Below are 26,232 nucleotides of genomic sequence, written 5' to 3' on the forward strand. Positions count from 1 at the left end.
CTGGGGGAGGTGCAACCACATGGTGCTGCCGGCTGGGAGAGCAGCCTGCGGCAGAAGCCTCCAACTCGCATGATATTCCAGGCAGGACTGAATCTCTATGAGACGAAACTTAAAGAAGAGAATGACCTGGAGTCTCTGGCTCCTATTCGATGCTCTACGAAGAGAATAGCCATGTCTGTCCAGGCACCCCGATCGACCTCACCGAGGTTTCCCAGGAGCACCCAGGAGATGTGTGATGGCTATCAGTCCTACTGCACCATCTGCTGTGAAGACAAGGAGCTGCTGCTGTGTAGCAATGCATTACCGTGTCTGCCAGCAGCACTCAGGAGACGTACGGTGACAGTGAGCTGAGTGGGCTCCATGCTTGCCGTGGTATGGCATCTGCACAGGTAACCCAGGAAAAAAGCCGTGAAACAATTGTCTGCCATTGCTTTCATGGAGGGAGGGAGAGAGGGGGGCCTGACATGTACCCAAAACCACCCACGACAATGTTTTTTGCCCCATCAGGCATTGGGAGCTTAACTCAGAATTCCAGTGGGCAGCGGAGACTACGGGAACTGTTGGATAGCTACCCACAGTGCACTGCTCAGTAAGTCGATGCTAGCCATGGTAGTGAGGACGCACTCTGCCGACTTAATGCACTTAGTGTGGACATACGCAATCGACTGTATAAAATCAGTTTCTAAAAATCAACTTCTATAAAAATCGACCTTATTTTGTAGCTTTAATATTATAAGCTATTTGCAGGTGCGTAGTTTATCTTCATACATCTGAGCCAGCCTAAAGTGTTATCTGGTTGTAGCGCATCCTGACCACAAGTTTCAGTTTAATTCTGCAAAGCTTGCTTTCTGAAGCTTCCAGAAGTTTGAGGCCTAACATTGACAATACCTTTGTCCATTTTAATCTTGCACACTTATGAACTAATTGTAGTTGATAAAATAATAATAGGTCATTTTATGTGAAAATTATATATATGTATACAAAAAATAATGAAACCATGAATTCACACTACTATAACTCTTTTGGGTAATTTTGATCACTAATTTGGCTACAGAACAAGTGAGGCTTGAGTATCAATGGTTTACATAGTGTCCTGTTGGTAAGCTTTATGAGGAATGCTTGATATTTGAGATAATTTGTTCACAAACCTAAACTGGTAAGTGTCCGAAGATGAATTTGCTATTACTTAGTTATTAGTATAGGTGTAAGAATCTGGTTATGTACTGATGAACCTCTGTTTTCAGCATATAATAGGCGAAGCTAATTGAAACACAAGCTATTCTTAGCACAAATACTGGCAGAAAGCAAAGTTCCTATCTGTTTAATTTTTGTTGTGATGAAATTAAGTTAATTTTAGGCAGAAGCAAAAGTTTATAAATGTTAGATCATCCATGCAGGGAAGAGAAACAATACCATGTAATTTAGTCTCCAAGTTTGATTAGCCAACCTGGAATATAAAAAGAAATTGACTGAGTACTTTGGGAACAGTCCACAGCTCCAATATGCTCACTGATACCCCTTGGTGAATAATTTTAAATAATGAACAAATTTATAAAGCAATTATGATCTGTTCCCAGACAATTTTCAGACAGAAGTGGCTGAATGCATTACATATGTATAATCCACAACAAATAGCTCAAACAGCTCCAATGGTTTTGGAAGATTTTTTCAGTTTTAAGGTAACAAGTTTAGTTTGGGTTTGTATGAAAGTTCATGTTCTTATTTTATCAGAGCTATTCCTGTTTTATCTGAGCTACCTCTATGGAAAAGTAAACTTACCAGTTGTGTTCATTCCAGACGCCAGTGAGTTTACCTGAACAATACAACAGTGTCTCTGACTAGGGAGTGAAAATTCTAAGTCTTAGTTCTAAATGTAATTCGTATGGAAAATACCAGTACTGAAGAATATTCCTCCCCTTGTACAACCATGATTATAAAGGACCACACTTGTATTGCAGAAACATCTATTTATGTCCTTCTTTTCTCGATGGTGGCTTTCTAGATGGTTTTGAAAACTAATCACAACTGAACTCTGGTTTAAGAGTGGTTTGATCAATATCCCAAACATGGCATCTGCTTTTTTCTGTATGTACTTGCTCTACTAGGAAAGTTAAATAATCAATTGAATTTGATTACACTACCAGTGTAGCACTGCACTTGAAATTTAAGACAGGTATAAAGTGCCACCAGCCATCAAATGCATTGTTGTCAGCAAACTGGCAAATAACCCTGTTACTTAACTATTTCAATTACACATATGGGCTCAATACATCTCTAAAACTGGGAAATCTAACTAAACTTTGTGTTCTATAAACTGCATGGCTCAAGTTGGTTTTCCAGTGAAGTGTGTTTTGTTATTACTGAGTTTCTCTGCTGCATAATTTTTCAACTTTTAATAAACTCTGTGAAATCCACAAACTCTAAAATAATCTTGTTGTTATGTCTTCATAGCAAGGAGAGATGCAAGGAGGGCTCCTATGATTTTTAAGATTGGAGTTGTTGTCATTGTAACCAACAGTGTAATGGAAAAAGGAAACATTAAGCTTAATTTTGATTTGTTGTGACTCCTACGTTTCCACTTGCTTTGAGCATTGGAACAGTAGAAGCTGTGATTCTAACCTGCAGTCAAAATAACCAACCAACCAACCACATATATCATTTATTAAAACAACACAACAAAAAACAACACTGAATTTAACCCACCTCATCTACCCCAGATATTATCAGCTTTCGGTTATAAGATAAAACTTTTCAACAGGTACAATCTGTGGGTCTCAGATGTTTTACTCTGTTTTCACTATGTGATTAAAACTGGTAAGGAACTGTACTCTGCCAGCCCTCCATCTTGTTTTCAAACTGCAGTGAGATAGTGTAGGGACAGGATTTTATAATTGTACTATAAGAATAGAGGTACTAATATATGTCTTGATTTCATTTTAAGAATGATCCTCTGGGACATTGGTAGGAATGCATCTGACAGTCTGCCAGTGTCTGTACTGATAAGGCAGGGACAGACCAGAACAATCCTTATGACTGATTAGGATCACCCTTTTGTTTTAGGATGAGTTATAATGTCAACTATGGTTTCCTATATGTATTACAAATTAGGCACTCTAGTGAAATATAGATTTCTTTGTTTTAAGGTTTAGTAAGTAAGACAGGATTTTGTATTGTGTTTATGATAAATAGACAAGAGAAATGTTGAGGGCCTGAAAGCCCCAGTGTGAATTGTTTTAGTTATAAGATTTAGCAAGACTTAATTTACAATGTATTCTGTATACCTTTGAAGGTTTCTGTGTGAGACTGTTTGTGTGAATGAGGAATGCATGCATCAGGAAAAGATAGGTGTGAAAGCCATTCCAAATGTCCAGATGGTCAAGAAAAAGTGAGAGACTTGGAAACACCAGGAGACAATCAGAAAATATCCATTGTATCCGAGGCTAAACATGTTAGCAGCATTGACGACCTCAGAGGTGAGGCAGGCACCCCCTAAGGCAAGACAACAAATAGGAGATAATGATGGGAAGCCCGACAATAACCATCAAATGATAACAGCGGAAAACCCCAAGATTACCACCACTTAAGGACTAATGATTACAGGATGACATTGCAAAATGCATGGACTCAAATGGGAATTTACAGCTATAAAGATGGGGTGTTTTGCCATGGAACTCTGGGTTCAGTCCTGCAAAACCTCGGCGCATTGGATCGCGACCGACACAACCCAGCTCCTCACTCGTGTTCAATCTAATTGGCCATTTGATTGACTTGAGCTACAACAGACTGGTAACTATAAAAACATCAACTGGCAGGACTGTGTGCATGATGTGAATGTGTGTGACTGAAAAGCATATGCTAACTGTTGTATTTTCAATAAATATTGCATATTTGCCTTCACTCCTATAAAAGATCCCATGTGCTTTGTATAGCATAACAATAGGCACTTCAAAACAGCACTGATCAGAGGAGTTTACAAAGATAGCAAAGCAAAACTAACCTATTTTGCAAAAGTAACTGATACTGCAGAAAAGCATAAAATGTTTCTAAGCTTTTTCTTCTTTTCCTTTATTTAATCTCTCAAAAAGCAAAAGGAAAGGTAGGGGATAAAATTGTCTCTAGTTGTTTCCTGTCCATTTCTATAGACATTCTCCTTTTTTGTCTGAGCACAGCTATGCCTTTAGATTACACCTGATTCTTTGCCAAGAAACACCTTTTCAAAGGTTTTGTGCTATTTATTTAATGATTTTGGAATCTCTCTTTGCCTATAGCATAAGTGATGCGGGCAATATAAACCTCACTTTTTATTTTTTTTCTTTCCCTGAAGAATGAAGCTCAACCACTTCTCCTTTCTTCGTCCGTGCTGGAAGAAAGACAGGAGGCCATGGATGTGATTTAATTAGGGTACACCTTTATTCACTCATAAATCTGGGAGTTCCCAGCAACAAATTGTACAGTGCAGGGGAGGTTGGCTCCCCGCTGATCCAGCCATAGGAACCCCAAGCCCCCCTTTCTCAGCTCCCACAAGAGATTATCCTTCAAATCCTTCTCCTATCCAATTTATCTGATAATCATATCCCTTCCATACTGAGTATGTGTACTGGACATCTGCCACAAGGAGGCACCAGCAACATGCTTGGCTGTTCCAGAAATCCACAGATTCTTTTATTTTTAAACCAAGGTGAACCATATTTGCATCCAGTGTCCACTCCCAGGCTGCCAAAGAATGGATAAGGTGCAGAAGCTGGTCCCATAGCATACTTCACTTTGCTGATATAGGTTGCAAATCCTCTAATGATGACACCGCTGTGATGTTTTGGGGATCACCCTGACTAGTAAGGGGTTCTCTCACAACCTGCCTTATAACTTTGGGTGCCTTAATGCTATGATGCTATGACTCAGAGCCTTGACACCAGTAGCCAGCCTACAAGACAGGTCTCATCCTGTCTTCCACCAGTGTAGTTACTGCTAGCAGGGTGACCTGAACAGGTCATCCAGTCCTAATCCACCCGACACTTGAACTTCTCCCCTTTACTTCATCACACTCCAAGGTGTGAGAACAGCCCTCAGTTAGCAGTTCACTTTGGGACACACACTCCAGACAGTTTGCACACCAGAGACCTGTCTGGTGTAAAAATAAAAAAAAAACCTATTTTTAATAGAAAAATCATAGACTCAAAGATGAAATAGTAAGGACAAGTGAACACATACAAGTTACACAAAAATAAACATAAAGACTCAACTTCAAGTTTCACACTTCTATATTAGATTAATTCCCTTTTCTAATATGAATTATCTCTTACCTCTGAACAGTTCTCCAACATGCCCTTTGTCATAGAGGAGATACAGTGTTTCACAGACAGTACCTTGCCTACATGCTGGCCCTCAGTTTCTAAATGTCCTTCACTTCATATCCCTTCTCTTTTCTGGGTTTGTAGATGTTTTTTTTCTTTTTTTCTCTTTCTCTCAGATCATGGTGATTCATCCTAGGGGAAATTCCCTCCTAGAATAAACAATATTAGGTTTGAAGAGACCTCAGGAGGTCATCTAGTCCAATCCCCTGCTCAAAGCAGGACCAACACCAACTAAATCATCCCAGCCAGGGCTTTGTCAAGCCGGGCCTTAAAAACCTCTAAGGATGGAGATTCCACCACCTCCCAAGGTAACCCATTCCAGTGCTTCACCACCCTCCTAGTGAAATAGTGTTTCTTAATATCCAACCTACAGCTCCCCCACTGCAAACTGAGACCATGACTTCTTGTTCTGTTCTTTCCACAACTGAGAACAGCCTAGCTCCATTCTCTGTGGAACCCCCTTTCAGGTAGTTGAAGGCTGATATCAAATGCCCGTCACTCTTCTCTTCTGCAGACTAATAACCCCAATTTCCTCAGCCTCTCCTTGTAAGTCATGTGCCCCAGCCCCTTAATCATTTTCGTTGCCTTCTGCTGGACCATCTCCAATTTGTCCACATCCCTTCTGAAGTGGGGGGGACCAAAACTGGACGCAATACTCCAGATGTGGCCTCACCAGTGCCGAATAGAGGGGAATAATCACTTCCCTCAATCTGCTGGCAATGTTCCTACTAATACAGCCCAATATGCCATTGGCCTGCTTGGCAACAAGGGCACACTGCTGACTCATATCCAGCTTCTCCTCCACTGTAATCCCCAGGTCCTTTTCTGCAGAACTGCTGCTTAGCCAATCGGTCCCCAGCCTGTAGTGGTGCATGGCATTCTTCCTTCCTAAGTGCAGAACTCTGCACTTGTCCTTGTTGAACCTCATCAGATTTCTTTTGGTCCAATCCTCCAATTGGTCTAGGTCACTTTGGACTCTATCGCTACCCTCCAGCATATCTACCACTCCCCCCAGTTTAGTGTCATCTACAAACTTGCTGAGCGTGCAATTAATCCCATCATCCAGATCATTAATAAAGATGTTGAAATAAACTGGCCCCAGGACCGACCCCTGGGGCACTCCGCTTGATACTGGCTGCCAACTAGACATCGAGCCATTGATCACTACCTGTTGAGCCCGACAATCTAGCCAGCTTTCCATCCACCTTATAGTCCATTCATCCAATCCATACTTCTTTACTTGCTGGCAAGAATACTGCGGGAGACCATATCAAAAGCTTTGCTAAAATCAAGATATATCACATCCACCACTTTCCCCATATCCACAGAGCCAGTTATCTCATCATAGAAGGCAATCAGGTTGGTCAGGCATGATTTGCCCTTGGTGAATTCATGTTGACTGTTCCTGATCACCTTCCTCTCCTCCAAGTGCTTCAAAACTCCGCCAAGTACTTCTTCTCTTAGTTTTCCAAGGCTGGGGGATTTCTTTTTCAGTTTCAACTTGTTTCAATGTTTTCCAATTAACTCTAGTGGTCCACCATTGTCTTTTCCTGTGTGGACAATGAATGGGTACTTGAAATTAGTTCTGTGTAAACGGCTGGTTCTGTAAACTCCCTACTGTGAGGTGTACTTGGCATTGTAGTTCCAGTCATGCGCATACTATTTTGTTTACATAAATATGTAGATTAATAATCACAGTCCATGTACATATCCCATAATGAGTATCAAGTTCGGAACATTACGAGCTTTCATAAAATACCTTCTATGTTATATATTTATACACAATAACTTTTATACAACCAGATCATTCAATTGATTAATCTTTGGTTCTCCATGTGGGGTGTCTGGACCCTTTATTGTCACACCATCCTTGACAGTCCGATGCTGGAGTTTTGGCCATTCGCCAAAATTCTTCTGGCTAGCACCTTGGCTGTGTCATTTTCCAACCACTGAATATGTTTAATTTTCCCTGAAATGACCACCCTAAACCCATAGATTAAGAGGATCCTTTCCCCATTTTTAATATCCATACTTCCCCCAGCAGTTACTTCATACCCATCTGGATCGCTCAGGCCAGTAAAGAGTTCTCTCACCGCTGAACGTGTGCCACCAGATCTCCTACCACCCTGAGTCTTTCTTGCTCCAAGTGGATTGCTGGATCACGGCATTTCCTAGTTGTACCAGGGTCTCACTGCTTCTAGCAGATTCTAGGCTACAGAACCTTCTAGCTGTGCCTCAGTTTCCTCACCCAGTAGAGAGTTCTCTCACCCCTTGAGGCATGACACCAGATCTCTTACCACTCTGAATCTGCCCTCCTCCCAGCTGAGTTCTGGCCCACAGATTTTCTTAGCTATGTCAATGTCATGAGTGCTGGAACAATTTGTATAGTGGGGGCGCTGAGAGCCATTAAACCAAACTGTAAACCCTGTATATAATGGAACCCACTTCAAGCCAACAAGAAGTCTGGTGGCACCTTAAAGACTAGCAGATTTATTAAGGCATAATCTTTCATGGGTAAAAAACCCACTTCTACAGATGCACAGAGTGAAAATTACAGATGCAGGCATTATTATTCTGACACATGAAGAGAAAGGAGTTATCGTACAAGTGGAGAACCAGTGTTGAGAGGGCCAATTCAATCAGGGTGGATGTAGTCCACTCACGATAAATTGAAGAGGAGGTTATTTTGGAGTAAAGCCTGCCACTCCCAGTCCCTATTCAAGCCCAAATTAATGGTGTTAAATTTGCAAGTGAATTTTAGTTCTGCAGTTTTTCTTTGAATTTTTTTCAGAGTAGTAGCCGTGTTAGTCTGTATCCGCGAAAAGGAGTACTTGTGGCACCTTCGAGACTAACAAATTTGTTTGTTAGTCTCTAAGGTGCCACAAGTACTCCTTTTCTTTCTTTGAATTCTGTTTTTGAAGTTTTTTTGTTCAAGTATGGCTACTTTTAAATCTGTTATAGACTGTCCAGGGAGATTGAAGTGTTCTCCTACTGGCTTTTGTATGTTACCATTTCTGATGTCTGATTTGTGTCCATTTATTCTTTTATGTAGAGACCGTCCAGTTTGGCCAATGTACATGGCAGAGTGGCATTGCTGGCACATGATGGCATATATCACATTAATAGATGTGCAGGCTAATGAGTCCCTGATGGTGTGGCTCATGTGGTTGGGTCCTCTGATGGTGTCGCTAGAGTAGATATGGGGACAGAGTAGGCAACGAGGGTTAACTTACAGGGATTGGTTCCTGGGTTAGTGTTTCTGTGGTGTGGTGTGTAGTTGCTGGTGAATATTTGCTTCAGGTTGGGGGGCTGTCTGTAAGCAAGGACTGGCCTGCCTCCCAAGGTCTATGAGAGTGCAGGATCGTTTTCCAGGACAGGTTGTAGATTGTTGATGATGTGCTGGAGAGGTTTTAGCTGTTCTGTTATTTTCCTTGTTGGGCCTGTCCTGTAGTAGGTGACTTCTGGGTACCTGTCTTGCTCTGTCAATCTGTTTCCTCACTTCCCCAGGTGGGTATTGTAGTTTTAAGAATGCTTTATAAAGATCTTGTAGGTGTTTGTCTCTGTCTGAGGGATTGGAGCAAATCTGGTTGTATCTCAGGGCTTGGCTGTAGACAATGAATCGTGTGATGTGTCCTGGATGGAAGCTGGAGGCATGTAGGTAAGTATAGCAGTCAGTAGGTTTCCAGTATAGGGTGGTGTTTATGTGACCATCACTTATTTGCACTGTAGTGTCCAGGAAGTGGATCTCTTTTGTGAACTGGTCCAGGCTGAGGTTGATGTTGGGGTGGAAATTGCTGAAATCCAGGTGGAATTCTTCAAGGGCATCCTTCCCGTGGGTCTATATGATGAAGATGTCATCAATGTAACGCAAGTAGAGGAGGGGCACTAGGGGATGAGAGCTGAGGAAGCGTTGTTCTAAGTCAGCCATTAAAATGTTGGCATACTGTGGGGCCATGCAGGTACCCATAGCAGTGCCACTTACTTGAAGGTATAAGTTGTCCCCAAATCTGAAATGGTTGTGGGTGAGGACAAAGTCACAAAGCTCAGCTACCAGGTGTGTCGTGGCCTCATCATTGTGGCAGCACCCCCAGCACAACAAGTTCTAGCAGCTGTGGTCAGTGTCACACCTCACTCAGTAATTTTTGCCTGCTTCTAGTGGAATCCTGGCCTACACCATTTCCTACTTGTGCCAATATTTTACCACTCCTATCAGATCCTGGGCTACCTCAATGTTTAGCTGTTCCTCAGTTTCCCTTGCCTCATAAAGAGGGCCTCTCTGGAGTAGAAATACCTCTCTCATTCTTGCAGTCAGCAAGAAGGGCAATATTGTGACCTTGACCTAGCTGTAACTGCATCCTGCCCTTCCTCTCCATCCCTTTAAGCTTTCCCCCTACCTTCTCAGTTGCAAGGGAGCCCTTAAAGGGTCAATGCCTCTTGTCTTTCAGGTATCTGGTCAAAGACCCTCTCACATAAAGGTTGCAATGTGTACATTTTCAGTATCCATCTCTAAAATTATCATTAATGGACAATTGTATCATTGAATATTGTCTTTTAATAGTGTCAGCTAAGAGTGATAGTTTCATCTTCTAATTGACACATGGGAAATTATGTGTATAATTCAAGTGCATTGAAATGAGAATAAACTCCTTGTTTCCTCATTTTTTCTCTGATTAATTGGTTATGCCTCCCCTCCCCATCCCCATGACTTACTCAAACTTTTTCAAAGTTACATGGCTGATCTATTCTGTATTAATGTCTAGGGTTAAATCCTAGTCTCAGATACACTGAGGTAAATATAGAATAATTTAAATGAAGTTAAGGTAGTTACTTTGTATTTTCACCCATGTAGCAGAGAAAATAATCTCACTCAGATCATTTATTTAAGAGTACAGACCTTACTGGTAAGATCAATCAATATTCTGTCAAAAAATATAACTTGTGATAGGAACCTATAAAGCTCAAAATAAAACATTTAAATAACACTCTAAGTCCCACTTACCACCCTCCAAAAATATTGTAACCTTATTTTTTCTTTCAAGGACCTAATCAAAGCCACTAATATCTTCTGAAATACTAGGCATGAAGCCAGAACTCCAGAGGGTGTCTTCTACATTTAGTATCACACTCAAATGACCATTTTTATCATCACTTCCAAACTTGAATCCTAAAAATAATAACATTATCTCGGCTGGTGGACTTCTCTTCTTTATAATCATTCTGACCTCTGAGAAATGAGAAAATACAGGATTGTCAAGTTCATATTGACTGCCAAGACAAAGGGAGTTCTGGCTTTATGTCTGCAATACAGTGACTAGTGAAATGATTGAAGATAATTGCTGTGTCTTGTAAAAATATATATGTGAATAATCAAGATAAGTTTCCAATTAAGCTACCCCCTCTAGTATCACAAATCAAAAATATAAATAATTCTTTATAGACTGTTTTCTTTTAGACCCTGACTCTCAAAGCACTTAAACACATCCTTAACGTTAACCACGTTTAAGAACATCCTTGTTCAGCAAAAACTTACGTATGTGCTTTTAACGTTTAGTATGTGCCTAACTCCCATTGGCTTTAATGAGATTTAAGTGATTATTCAAGTACTTTGGAGGATGAGGTCTGTGATAATTTTTACTTGAGATATATAGGCAAGTAGAGGAAGGAAGCAAAATATATTAACTGTGTGAGCTATACCAGCATATGTTAAATGTATGACATATTTATGTTGTTTCATTTAAGGAATTGTAGTAAAAAAAAAATAGCTTCAGCTCTTAATGCCATCAAGCTAAAATTAAAATATTACCACTTGTTCCTTGACAGTTTATCTGAGATTATGTGCACTTAAATAATGTCAAAGTTGATAGTGTATTATAAAACTCTCCAAAAAAGCTGAACAACCAGATTGTATTTCTGGGAGGCTTGCTATTCTATAAGGCAGAAAATCTTTCTATTGAGAGTAAAAGTTCCTCCAGTAAAAAGAGGTTTGGCCCAACCTCTGCCCTTGGATGCATGAGCTGCATGGAAGCTGAAGTCATAACTTGGTTCTTAACAATATCACTGTATCTGGAATTTATAAAATCTATAGTTCTTTTCTCTGTAGGCTTTACTAGGAACAGTAGACCTATTCTACAGTATTATATTCTGTTCAGGATCTTAGCCCATACACATTACTGAGGTACCTAAGCACAATTTGAACCCCATGTGTGGATTTTCTTCTGACACTTGGAAGATGAGTCTGATATATTCATAGCACAGTATTTGATCCTCTGAGAAAGTTCCACAACTGTAAGGACTATTGCTTAATTGTGAAACAAAATGGGATTTAAGCGTGACTTACGTAGTGCAAAGGCCCTATGCTGGGAGTTAGCCTAGATGACCCTTTGTATCGTTTCTAACCCTATGATTCTATGATATTACACAGGGTTGATTTTCACATTGTTAGAGCTTCCCCTATCATAGAGTCATAGAATATCAGGGTTGGAAGGGACCTCAGGAGGTCATCTAGCCCAACCCCCTGCTCAAAGCAGGACCGATCCCCGACTAAATCATCCCAGCCAGGGCTTTGTCAAGCCTGACCTTAAAAACTTCTAGGGAAGGAGATTCTACCACCTCCCTAGGTAACGCATTCCAGTGTTTCACCACCCTCCTAGTGAAAAAGTTTTTCCTAATATCCAACCTAAACCTCCCAGACTGCAACTTGAGACCATTACTCCTTGTTCTGTCATCTGCTACCACTGAGAATAGTCTAGAACCATCCTCTTTGGAACCACCTCTCAGGTAGTTGAAAGCAGCTATCAAATCCCCCCTCATTCTTCTCTTCTGCAGACTAAACATCCCCAGTTCCCTCAGCCTCTCCTCATAAGTCATGTGTTCCAGTCTCCTAATCATTTTTGTTGCCCTCCGCTGGACTCTTTCCAATTTTTCCACATCCTTCGTGTAGTGTGGGGCCCAAAACTGGACACAGTACTTCAGATGAGGCCTCACCAATGTCGAATAGAGGGGAGCGATCACGTCCTTCGATCTGCTGGCAATGCCCCTACTTATACATCCCAAAATTTCATTGGCCTTCTTGGCAACAAGGGCACACTGTTGACTCATATCCAACTTCTCGTCCACTGTAACCCCTAGGTCCTTTTCTGCAGAACTGCTGCCGAGCCATTCGGTGCCTAGTCTGTAGCGGTGCATTGGATTCTTCCGTCCTAAGTGCAGGACTCTGCACTTGTCCTTGTTGAACCTCATCAGATTTCTTTTGGCCCAATCCTCCAATTTGTCTAGGTCCCTCTGTATCCTATCCCTACCCTCCAGCGTAGCTACCACTCCTCCCAGTTTAGTGTCATCTGCAAACATGCTGAGGGTGCAATCCACACCATCCTCTAGATCATTTATGAAGATATTGAACAAAACTGGCCCCAGGACCAACCCCTGGGGCACTCCACTTGATACCGGCTGCCAACTGGACATGGAGCCATTGATCACTACCCGTTAAGCCTGACAATCTAGCCAGCTTTCAATCCACCTTATAGTCCATTCATCCAGCCCATACTTCTTTAACTTGCTGGCAAGAATACTGTGGGAGACTGCGTCAAAAGCTTTGCTAAAGTCAAGAAACAACACATCCACTGCTTTCCCTTCATCCACAGAGCCAGTTATCTCGTCATAGAAGGCAATTAGATTAGTCAGGCATGACTTGCCCTTGGTGAATCCATGCTGCCTGTACTTGATCACTTTCCTCTCCTCTAAGTGCTTCAGAATTGATTCCTTGAGGACCTGCTCCATGATTTTTCCAGGGACTGAGGTGAGGTTGACTGGCCTGTAGTTCTCAGGATCCTCCTTCTTCCCTTTTTTAAAGATGGGCACTACATTAGCCTTTTTCCAGTCATCTGGGACCTCCCCCGATCGCCATGAGTTTTCAAAGATAATGGCCAATGGCTCTGCAATCACATCCGCCAACTCCTTTAGCACTCTCGGATGCAACGCATCTGGCCCCAGGGACTTGTGCTCGTCCAGCTTTTCTAAAGAGTCCCGAACCACTTCTTTCTCCACAGAGGGTTGGTCACCTCCTCCCCATGCTGTGCTGCCCAGTGCAGTAGTCTGGGAGCTGACCTTGTTCGTGAAGACAGAGGCAAATAAAGCATTGAGTACGTTAGCTTTTTCCACATCCTCTGTCATGAGGTTGCCTCCCTCATTCAGTAAGGGGCCCACACTTTCCTTGATTTTCTTCCTGTTGCTAACATACCTGAAGAAACCCTTCTTGTTACTCTTAACATCTCTTGCTAGCTGCAACTCCAGGTGTGATTTGGCCTTCCTGATTTCACTCCTGCAAGCCCGAGCAATATTTTTATACTCTTCCCTGGTCATTTGTCCAATCTTCTACTTCTTGTAAGCTTCTTTTTTGTATTTAAGAGCAGCAAGGATTTCACTGTTAAGCCAAGCTGGTTGTCTGCCATATTTACTATTCTTTCTACACATCGGGATGGTTTGTCCCTGTAACCTCAATAAGGATTCTTTAAAATACAGCCAGCTCTCCTGGACTCCTTTCCCCCTCATGTTATTCTTCCAGGGGATCTTGCCCATCAGTTCCCTGAGGGAGTCAAAGTCTGCTTTTCTGAAGCCCAGGGTCTGTATTCTGCTGCTCTCCTTTCTTCCTCGTGTTAGGATCCTGAACTTGGCCATCTCATGATCACTGCCTCCCAGGTTCCCATCCACTTTTGCTTCCCCTACTAATTCTTCCCAGTTTGTGAGCAGCAGGTCAAGAAGAGCTCTGCCCCTAGTTGGTTCCTCCAGCACTTGCACCAGGAAATTGTCCCCTACACTTTCCAAAAACTTCCTGGATTGCCTGTGCACCGCTGTATTGCTCTCCCAGCAGATATCAGGTTGATTGAAGTCTCCCATGAGAACCAGGGCCTGCGATCTAGTAACTTCTGCGAGTTGCCGGAAGAAAGCCTCGTCTACCTCATCCCCCTGGTCTGGTGGTCTATAGCAGACTCCCATCAAGACATCACCCTTGTTGCTCACACTTCAAAACTTAATCCAGAGACTCTCAGGTTTTTCTGCAGTTTCATACTTGAGCTCTGAGCAGTCATACTGCTCCCTTACGTACAGTGCAACTCCCCCACCTTTTCTGCCCTTCCTGTCCTTCCTGAACAGCTTATATCCATCCATGACAGTACTCCAGTCATGTGAGTTATCCCACCAAGTCTCTGTTATTCCAATCACATCGTAATTCCTTGACTGTGCCAGGACTTCCAGTTCTCCCTGCTTGTTTCCCAGGCTTCGTGCATTTGTATATAGGCACTTGAGGTAACCTGCTGATCGCCCCTCTTTCTCAGTATGAGGCAGGAGCCCTCCCCTCTCACGCGCTCCTGCTCGTGCCTCCTCCCGGTATCCACTTCCCCACTTACCTCAGGGCTTTGGTCTCCTTCCCCCGGTGAACCTAGTTTAAAGTCCTCCTCACTAGGTAGCCAGCCTGCTTGCGAAGATGCTCTTCCCTCTCTTCGTTAGGTGGAGCCCATCTCTGCCTAGCACTCCTTCTTGGAACACCATCCCATGGTCAAAGAATCCAAAGCCTTCTCTCCGACACCACCTGCATAGCCATTCATTGACTTCCACGATTCGACGGTCTCTACCTAGACCTTTTCCTTCCACCGGGAGGATGGACGAGAACACCACTTGCACCTCAAACTCCTTTATCCTTCTTCCCAGAGCCACGTAGTCCGCAGTGATCCGCTCAAGGTCGTTCTTGGCAGTATCATTGGTGCCCACGTGAAGAAACAGGAAGGGGTAGCGATCTGAGGGCTTGATGAGTCTCGGCAGTCTCTCCGTCACATCGCGAATCTTAGCTCCTGGCAAGCAGCAGACTTCTCGGTTTTCCCGGTCGGGGCGGCGGATAGATGACTCAGTCCCCCTGAGGAGAGAGTCCCCGACCACCACCACCGCCTCCTTCTCTTGGGAGCGGTGGTCGTGGAACCCCCAACCCTAGGACAGTGCATCTCATGCCTTTCAATCGGTGGAGTCTCTTTCTGCTCCCTTACCTCAGACGTATCATCTGGTCCACTCTCCACATTAGTACCTGTGGAGAGAACATGAAAACGGTTACTTACCTGTGTCTGCCCCGCTGGTACATGGATGCTCCCCTTTTTTCTTCTGGAGGTCACATGATGCCAAATTTCTTCACCATCCTTCTGTCCCCGATGTGCAGCCTGCTCTGAATCTTCAGAACCTTGTGCCCGTAGAAGCCTATCCTGACATCCGTCCAGGAAATCTTCAGTTTCTCTTATGCAACGCAGGGTTGATACCTGTTGCTCCAGACCTTGAACCTTCTCTTCCAGTATGGAGACCAGCTTGCACTTTGTACAGACAAAGTTACATCTGTCCTGTGGAAGAAAGACAAACATAGCACATCCAGTGCAGGTCACAACAGATGAACACCCCCCATCCATATTACCTTCCTTCTATGAGCTTCCTCAGGAGTTGTAGTAATTACTCAGAGAATCTGGCAAGATGTAGGCCTCAGTGGGCTCTCCCCAGGCGAACTCCCAGGCAAACTCCTTTTGTTAGCTGTTCTGCTGTTCGCTGCTCAGCTGGTTCGCAACTGACTGGCTTTTTATGCAGTCAGGCCCACTTAAGGCTCACCTGGAACAAAGCACACCCAGTTCCCGCCCTTTTCAAACAACCAATCAAGCACACAGCACACAGTCACACTGTCCTCACAACAAACACTCAGATACTCACCAACACAGCCTCCTTAATGCAGCCCTTAACGTACCTCCTCTCAGGCAGATCCCAGGCAAATGGCTACTATCCCATTACTCCCTCTACAGATATTTTTCCTGGCACAATAGGGATTTAGCAGGAATGATAATACAACCTCAACTGAATCTGCCTTTTCAGTATATTTCCTGTTGGTTTCCACATTGGGGAAAGACGTTCATCATAAACACAACTTCCAAAATTACCCCTTTACTTACATGCCTAATACCCAGCCCTGTAGAACATTGGTGGCATCCAAGGATGGAGATGGTGATGCCATGAATACAGTAGTTTGACCATCCAAGTGGGATGGAGCTACACTGAGGATCCAATCTATGTATAGATCTGATGTTCTGGCCATAGGGAAGTATGCACTGGAGCATCTTGTTTCTTCAAATGAGAAACTACAGACTCACTTAGTACCTCTAGGTCCATATGATAAATAATGCCCTCTGATCCTCATGTACGGCTCCAATTGAAGTCTGTGGAAGTCACATGCCATCCAGACATTCCATATCAGAATATGTCAGGGGTGGCAGCAAAAGTAGGTGAGTGGCTGTGAGGGACTACATCTGTGCAATCAGCATCAGGCCAGGTTGGGAGCCTTTTTGAACCTCAACAAAAGCTGAGATCTGGAAAGGTTTGAACCGTGTCTGATTTTGAGCAGGTCCTATGTTCCATGTGAGCTTTTTGAAGAAGTCCTTAATAAAATATCTTGCATCTATACTGCATAACAAACCTATGCATGGTAAGACACTTTATGAAAACTAAATAATGGGCAAGAAGTGCATAATCTTCTAAATTATTACAACATATTTAGTTTTGATCAATTTTTTTATTAAAAATATATATCTTTCCATTCTATGTGCTAAGGGTCAAATTCTGCCAAACTTTAAGCATGTAATATGAGTACATAACTAGGTCCTAACTTCTCACAAAATTATATTTTTCAGAGTTAAGGTATTGGAGCTGTACAAAGAAAGTTCTTTTGGTTTTATTTTGGCCCAAGCTGACTGAGAATGTCACTTTAAAAATAAATATATACTAAAAATGATATGGAGACTCACAACCTGAATAGCAGGTTTTGATTGAAGTGACTGTAAATTGCTGAGATACTCCAAATACATTGCAAAATAGTGGTTTTTAATGCAAATACTGACAGACCACTAGCCACAGAAGTGTGGCACTACTAATCACTGCTATATTAACACAGTAATGAGAGGCCACCTCACTGATGTCACTGGACTATATGATGTTCTCATTCACTGGATTGATGGTGAAGATTAACACATCAGAGACGACCTCAGAGGATGGAGCCCCAGAATCCACATGAGACTTGGGACTGGAAGGGTTACACAAAAGCTACAAATAATATCAACTGGGATGTGAGAGAAATAATGCCAGTTTGGAGAAATATTAACTAGAGTTGAATTGTCTCATTACTTAGTGCTCTGCTACTTGTAATCTAATTAACATAAGGACGGACCAATTGTAAACATATTAAATCTGCTTATGATACAAAATTGAGAAAGCAATGAACCAGAGAGCAAGCAGCAAGTAAAATTAAAAAGGACTGTGGTCTGCACTGCTCCACAACTGAGGACGTACTGCATTACTATTTAAATGGAATTCTGTTTGAAAATATCATGTGATTTAGTAACCTCCAAAAAGAGGGGCAAAGTGGGCACTAGGCTAGTGATCCCATCCTGAGTCTGAGATATTGGGGGATAATTACATGTCCCTCTCTGTTGTGGACACCATTTGCAGAAGTGATGCTTATTCATGCCTTTCAACACAGTATGGCAGGAGACAGAGGGTGAGGGGAAATTTACTATCTGCATACCTGCAATAAATGATCAATAGGAAACTATTAATGTTAAGTGCAGATAACATGAAAATAAAATAAATGAAAATGAATTAAATCAAATCAGAGAAGGAATTATTTCAAATAAACTGAGTAGTGCTGGCTTTACGTTTTTTTTTTGGTTGGGCTTTAAAGCAATGTTTACCAAATGATTAAAAAAACAGGACCAAACTCTCAGGATGGTAGGATAAAGTGAAATGACAGAGGAACACAAATCAGAAGGAGATAAGAAGATTATACAGCTCTTATAAAAGACCACTCACAGATTGTTGCATTCCATTCTGCTACAACCGTCTCAAAAAGATACTGTGGCACTTGAAACTGTGAAAAGAAGTGCAATAGAGTTTATCCCAGGATCTGAAAGCAGAAGCTATGCTATGAATAGCCTAAATCTATGTATCCTAGAGGGAGAAAGACACTTAAGAAGAGATTTAATAGAAGTTTATACAATCTAAGTGCTAAGATGATATCAAGTGGAGCTACTATTTTTAGCTCCTCAAAGATGAGAAGGGAGGATATAATGAAAATAACATGGTCAAATTCACAGCAGATCAGGAGGGAGGCATCTATCCATACAGATATATGGATACGTGGAATACACAGCAAAGTAAAGCTGTGAATTTTAAGGTAATGCACTACAGCCTCTGTCCACTATATTCAGTCTAATGAAGATTACTAGACTAGCAACATGACATGATGAAAAGTATTAGGAAAATATCTAGAGTAGTTTGATCTTGACTATTTTAGTTATTACCCAATTACCTACTTTTCAACAAAACAAAAAGAAATAATGTGTCTCTATTATGCAAAAGCTAAGCATTATCTCAGCAAACCAGAGCTAATGTGAACTGGGCTTCTCCCATTAGGGAATGTAGTCTCATCATGATGTGGGATTTACTGTATGCTAGTAATGGGAATTGCATGTATACATTCTTGTTTATCCAGGATTATACCTCTATTCCTCTTCTTCTTTTTTTAATGAGTTAGTTATAACAGCAGAATACGGACCCTGGACTTCAGAAAAGCAGACTTTGACTCTTTCAGGGAACTGATGGGCAGGATTCCCTGGGAGAATAACATGAGGGGGAAAGGAGTCCAGGAGAGCTCGCTGTATTTTAAAGAATCTTTACTGAGGTTACAGGGACAAACCATCCTGATGTGTAGAAAGAATAGAAATATGGCAGGCAACCAGCTTGGCTTAACAGTGAAATCCTTGCTGATCTTGAACACAAAAAAGAAGCTTACAAGAAGTGGAAGATTGGACAAATGACCAGGGAAGAGTATAAAAATATTGCTCGGGGATGCAGGAGGGAAATCAGGAAACCCAAATCACACTTGGAGTTGCAGCTAGCAAGAGATGTTAAGAGCAACAAGAAGGGTTTCTTCAGGTATGTTAGCAACAAGAAGAAAGTCAAGGAAAGTGTGGGCCCCTTACTGAATGAGGGAGGCAACCTCGTGACAGAGGATGTGGAAAAAGCTAATGTACTCAATGCTTTTTTTGCCTCTGTCTTCACGAACAAGGTCAGCTCCCAGAATACTGCATTGGGCAGCACAGCATGGGGAGGAGGTGACCAGCCCCCTGTGGAGAAAGAAGTGGTTCGGGAAAAGCTTTAGAAAGCTTTAGACAGCTCTTTAGAAAAGCTGGACGAGCACAAGTCCCTGGGGCCGGATGCATTGCAACCGAGAGTGCTAAAGGAGTTGGCGGATGTGATTGCAGAGCCATTGGCCATTATCTTTGAAAACTCATGGCGATCCGGGGAAGTCCTGGACAACTGGAAAAAGGCTAGTGTAGTGCCCATCTTTTAAAAAGGGAAGAAGGAGGATCCTGGGAACTACAGTCCCTAGAAAAATCCTCACTTCAGTCCCTAGAAAAATCATGGAGCAGGTCCTCAAGGAATCAATTCTGAAGCACTTAGAGGAGAGGAAAGTGATCAGAAACAGTCAGCATGGATTCACCAAGGGCAAGTCATGCCTGACTAATCTAATTGCCTTCTATGACGAGATAACTGGCTCTGTGGATGAAGGGAAAGCAGTAGACATGTTGTTTCTTGACTTTAGCAAAGCTTTTGACATGGTCTCCCACAGTATTCTTGTCAGCAAGTTAAGGAAGTATGGGCTGGATGAATGCACTATAAGGTGGGTAGAAAGTTGGCTAGATTGTCGGGCTCAGCGGGTAGTGATCAATGGCTCCATGTCTAGTTGGCAGCTGGTATCAAGTGGAGTGCCCCAAGGGTCGGTCCTGGGGCCGGTTTTGTTCAATATCTTCATAAATGATCTGGAGGATGGTGTGGATTGCACTCTCAGCAAATTTGCGGATGATACTAAACTAGGAGGAGTGGTAGATACGGTGGCAGGTAGGGATAGGATACAGACGGACCTAGACAAATTGGAGGATTGGGCCAAAAGAAATCTGATGAGGTTCAACAAGGATAAGTGCAGGGTCCTGCACTTAGGACGGAAGAATCCAATGAACCGCTACAGACTAGGGACCAAATGGCTAGGCAGCAGTTCTGCGGAAAAGGACCTAGGGGTGACAGTGGACGAGAAGCTGGATATGAGTCAACAGTGTGCCCTTGTTGCCAAGAAGGCCAATGGCATTTTGGGATGTATAAGTGGGGGCATAGCCAGCAGATCGAGGGACGTGATCGTTCCCCTCTATTCGACATTGGTGAGGCCTCATCTGGAGTACTGTGTCCAGTTTTGGGCCCCACACTACAAGAAGGATGTGGAAAAATTGGAAAGTGTCCAGCAGAGAGCAACAAATGATTAGGGGACTGGAACACATGACTTATGAGGAGAGGCTGAGGGAACTGGGATTGTTTTGTCTGCAGAAGAGAAGAATGAGGGGGGATTTGATAGCTGCTTTCAACTACCTGAGAGGTGGTTCCAAAGAGGATGGTTCTAGACTATTCTCAGTGGTAGCAGATGACAGAACAAGGAGTAATGGTCTCAAGTTGCAGTCTGGGAGGTTTAGGTTGGATATTAGGAAAAACTTTTTCACTAGGAGGGTGGTGAAACACTGGAATGCGTTACCTAGGGAGGTGGTAGAATCTCCTTCCCTAGAAGTTTTTAAGGTCAGCCTTGACAAAGCCCTGGCTGGGATGATTTAATTGGAGGTTGGTCCTTCTTTGAGCAGGGGGTTGGACTAGATGACCTCCTGAGGTCCCTTCCAACCCTGATATTCTATGATTCTATGATTCTAAATAATTGGTCTGTGAGATTTATAAATGTAGCAACCATCTTACGTTAACTTCCCCTTGGAGAAAATGGGGGAGGTGATGACAGCAAGCAGGGTTTTCCCCACAGAGAATACATGTGGATCTCTTGAAATTTGTGCAGGATTCAGAAGACAAGTGATGTTTTGACCCTCAGTATTGAGGCCCTATGCCTCTGCAAGATTTCCTGTATCTCCCTCACTCCCAGCCCCTTTGGCCTGACAGCAGTATGGCTTCAACAGAAGACATGATTCATGGTTCTTCCATTGGCTGTTGTCTCCGATCCCATTTTTACTGGGGGTTTAAAAGGCAAACTCAGACCTACCATATCTTGTTTCAGGCTCATCCCCCCACCATACGGTGTCCAGATAGCAAGTGTGAAAAATCGGGACAGGGATTGGGGCGTAATAGGCGCCTATAAAAGAAAAAGCCCCAAATATTGGGACTACCCCTATAAAATTGGGATATCTGGTCACCCTACCTCACCATCAACAGAGCCCATTCCCATGCAACACCCACAGAGATTTTCATGGGCGGATGGGAAAAAGCCAGAGAGCCAGATGTGATACTGCACCCCATATTCTTCATAGTGATATTATTATGATATGATCATGGCATAATTATGATCCATTTTGTACAAGACGGGACATGTAAGATGTCACTGGAAAACTTATGATATGCTTAATATGATTATCCTATTTGTAGGCATGTAACATTTTTGTATCTGAAGTTATGAATATTGAGACTGTATCTATATTTCACATGTAGTCACACCTGGGTGACACCCACTCGGCAAGACACTTCCGGTCTAAATAGCTGGTTGTGAAGGGCCCATTCAGAGTAATGGGCCATTAGGGAAAACAATAGGCCTTAGGAGAAGCTTATCCCCGACTAGGTGAGCCTTCCTGAGAATGCTCCTGACTGCCTGTAAGTAATGGCTGCTATGACTTTGCAAGGGCATGTGACCAGACCACATGACTCTGGACTCCATGTTGGGTACCTGTATTTTTCCACAAACTGGGCTGGGAACTGTTTTTGCCATATGCTAAAGCTATATAAGGTAGGGAGTGACATTATCTGTTGTTCTTCACTCCACCACAACCCAACACCTGAGAGAAGCTCTGAAAGAAAAGGACTTGGAACTGGGGTGGGGATCCCAAGCTGCAAAACAAATGCAGCTTGTGCCTTGAGAATCTGCAAGCCTGCTTGTATCATTAGTCAGGATGAGAAATTGCTAATTCTTATCCAGTCTTTCTAGTGTTTTAGACTTAGTTTGCGGCTTTGTTTATTTACTAGGTAATCTGCTTTTATCTCTTTGCTATCACTTATAATCACTTAAAATTTATCTTTTTGTAGTTAATAAACTTGTTTTTTGTTTTAACCTAAACCGGTGTGCCTTTAAGTGAAGTCTCTGGGGAAACACCGCAGCTTGGTCACCACCAGTGTGCATATTTTTCTCCACATTGAGGGAGGAGTGGACATATTAATGAGCTTACACTGTACAGATCCCTGTGCACTGCAAGATGGTATAATTTTGCGGTTATACTCTTTAGTGGGGTGTGTGCATAGGGAGCTGCGAAACTGATGGGTGTCTCCTGTTTGCGTTCACGTAACCAAGCTAGGGTGAGTGGCGCCACCTGCTGTCTTGTTGGGTAATAACAGGGCCTGTGTGAGGCTGGCTGTGTCCTCAACTCAGCTGTGTGTCTTAGAGGGGCACAGTGGTTCCCACAGCTCCCAGATTGCTCCCCAGGAGTAACAACCCATCACATCAGCAATTTGCTCAACTGAGGATCTGGTAAAAGAGGTGATTTTCTTTAAAAAAATAACATCAGCATCAATTTTAACATTGAAATCTTCCACTCTGTAGGAAGAGCAAGGAGGAAAAGAATTGTGGGTCAGATCTTTAAGAAATCTTAAGTCCCAGCCCTGGTCTACACTACAAGTTTAGGTCAAGTTTAGCAGCGTTAGATCGATTTAACCCTGCACCCGTCCACACGACGAAGCCATTTACTTCGACTTAAAGGGCTCTTAAAGTCAATTTCTGTAGTCCTCCCCCAACGAGGGGATTAGCGCTGAAATCGACCTTGCTGGGTCGAATTTGGCGTAGTGTGGTCGCAATTCGACGGTATTGGCCTCCGGGAGCTATCCCAGAGTGCTCCATTGTGACCGCTCTGGACAACGCTCTCAACTCAGATGCACTGGCCAGCTAGACAGAAAAAGGCCCGCGAACTTTTGAATCTCATTTCCTGTTTGGCCAGCGTGGCGAGCTCACCTGCACAGGTCACCATGCAGAGCCCATCAGCACAGGAAACCATGCAGTCCCAGAATCGCCGAAGATCTCCAGCATGGACCGAATGGGAGGTACGGGATCTGATCGCTGTATGGGGAGATGAATCCGTGCTATCAGAACTCTGTTCCAAAAGACAAAATGCCCAAACATTTGAAAAAATCTCCAAGGGCATGAAGGACAGAGGCTATAACAGGGACCCACAGCAATGCCACGTGAAACTTAAGGAGCTTAGGCAAACCTAAGTCCCTGGAAAAATCATGGAGCAGGTCCTCAAAGAATCAATCCTGAAGCACTTACATGAGAGGAAAGTGATCAGGAACAGTCAGCATGGATTCACCAAGGGAAGGTCATGCCTGACTAATCTAATCGCCTTTTATGATGAGATTACTGGTTCTGTGGATGAAGGGAAAGCAGTGGATGTATTGTTTCTTGACTTTAGCAAAGCTTTTGACACGGTCTCCCACAGTATTCTTGTCAGCAAGTTAAGGAAGTATGGGCTAGATGAATGCACTATAAGGTGGGTAGAAAGCTGGCTAGATTGTCGGGCTCAATGGGTAGTGATCAATGGCTCCATGTCTAGTTGGCAGCCGGTGTCAAGTGGAGTGCCCCAGGGGTCGGTCCTGGGGCCGGTTTTGTTCAATATCTTCATAAATGATCTGGAGGATGGTGTGGATTGCACTCTCAGCAAATTTGCAGATGATACTAAACTGGGAGGAGTGGTAGATACGCTGGAGGGGAGGGATAGGATACAGAAGGACCTAGACAAATTGGAGGATTGGGCCAAAAGAAATCTGATGAGGTTCAATAAGGATAAGTGCAGGGTCCTGCACGTAAGATGGAAGAATCCAATGCACCGCTACAGACTAGGGACCGAATGGCTAGGCAGCAGTTCTGCGGAAAAGGACCTAGGGGTGACAGTGGACGAGAAGCTGGATATGAGTCAACAGTGTGCCCTTGTTGCCAAGAAGGCCAATGGCATTTTGGGATGTATAAGTAGGGGCATAGCGAGCAGATCGAGGGATGTGATCGTTCCCCTCTATTCGACACTGGTGAGGCCTCATCTGGAGTACTGTGTCCAGTTTTGGGCCCCACACTACAAGAAGGATGTGGATAAATTGGAGAGAGTCCAGCGAAGGGCAACAAAAATGATTAGGGGTCTAGAGCACATGACTTATGAAGAGAGGCTGAGGGAGCTGGGATTGTTTAGTCTGCAGAAGAGAAGAATGAGGGGGGATTTGATAGCTGCTTTCAACTACCTGAAAGGGGGTTCCAAAGAGGATGGCTCTAGACTGTTCTCAATGGTAGCAGATGACAGAACGAGGAGTAATGGTCTCAAGTTGCAATGGGGGAGGTTTAGATTGGATATTAGGAAAAACTTTTTCACTAAGAGGGTGGTGAAACACTGGAATGCGTTACCTAGGGAGGTGGTAGAATCTCCTTCCTTAGAGGTTTTTAAGGTCAGGCTTGACAAAGCCCTGGCTGGGATGATTTAACTGGGAATTGGTCCTGCTTCGAGCAGTCGGTTGGACTAGATGACCTTCTGGGGTCCCTTCCAACCCTGATATTCTATGATTCTATGATTCTATCAAAAAAACAGAGAGGCAAATGGCCGCTCGGGGTCAGAGCCCCAGACATGCCGCTTCTATGATGAACTGCATGCCATTCTAGGGGGTGCAGCCACCACTACCCCACCCCTTTGCTTTGACTCTGTCAATGGATTATCATGCAACAGGGATGCACATTTTTGGGACAAGGAAGACGATGAGGCGGAGGAGGAGGATGAAGATAGTGCACAGCAAGAAAGGGGAGAAACCGTTTTCCCCGAGAGCCAGGAACTGTTTCTCACCCTGGACCTGGAGCCAGTACCCCCCAAACCCACCCAAGGTGGGCTCCTGGACCCGCCAGGTGGAGAAGGGACCTCTGGTGAGTGTACCTTTGTAAATATAATACATGGTTTAAAAGCAAGCCAGTTTAATGATTAATTTGCGGCCAGTACAGCTACTGGAAAAGTATGTTAATGTGTCTGGGGATGGAGTGGAAATCCTCCAGGGATATCTCCATAAAGCTCTCCTGGATGTACTCCCAAAGCCTTTGCAAAAGGTTTCTGGGGAGGGCAGCCTTATTCCGTCCTCCGTGGTGGGACACTTTACCATGCCAGGCCAGTAGCACGTAGTCTGGAGTCATTGCATAACAAAGCATGGCAGCGTATGGTCCCAGTGTTTGCTGGCATTCAAGCAACATCCGTTCTTTATCTCTCTGTGTTATCCTCAGGAGAGTGATATCATTCATGGTCACCTGGTTGAAATAGGGTAATTTTATTAAGGGGACATTCAGAGGTGGCCATTCCTGCTGAGCTGTTTGCCTGTGGCTGAACAGAAATCTTCCCCGCTGTTAACCACGCGGTGCGGGGAGGAGTGAAGCGATCATCCCAGATAATTGTGTGTGTGTGTGTGTGGGGATTTAGTTGGGTTTGTGCTTCACATTAATCTGAAAACTGCAGCCCCTCCTTTTAAATTGCCAACCCAACGGCTGTTTCGTATGGGAAATGAGGGTGCTGGGGTGCTGTTTGGGTGCTGGGGTGCTGACCCCTGCACCCCCCACACACCCCAGCCTTCTGCCCTGACCCCTGCACCCCCCCCACGACCCCAGCCCTGACTCCAGTACCCCCACACATACCCAGACCCCCATACTCCATGCCCTGACTCCTACACCCCCTCACATGCCCCCAGCGCCCTGCCCCGACTCCTGCACCCCACACACATA

Source organism: Natator depressus, chromosome 3 (assembly GCF_965152275.1).
Source record: "Natator depressus isolate rNatDep1 chromosome 3, rNatDep2.hap1, whole genome shotgun sequence".
Lineage (NCBI taxonomy): Eukaryota > Metazoa > Chordata > Testudines > Cheloniidae > Natator > Natator depressus.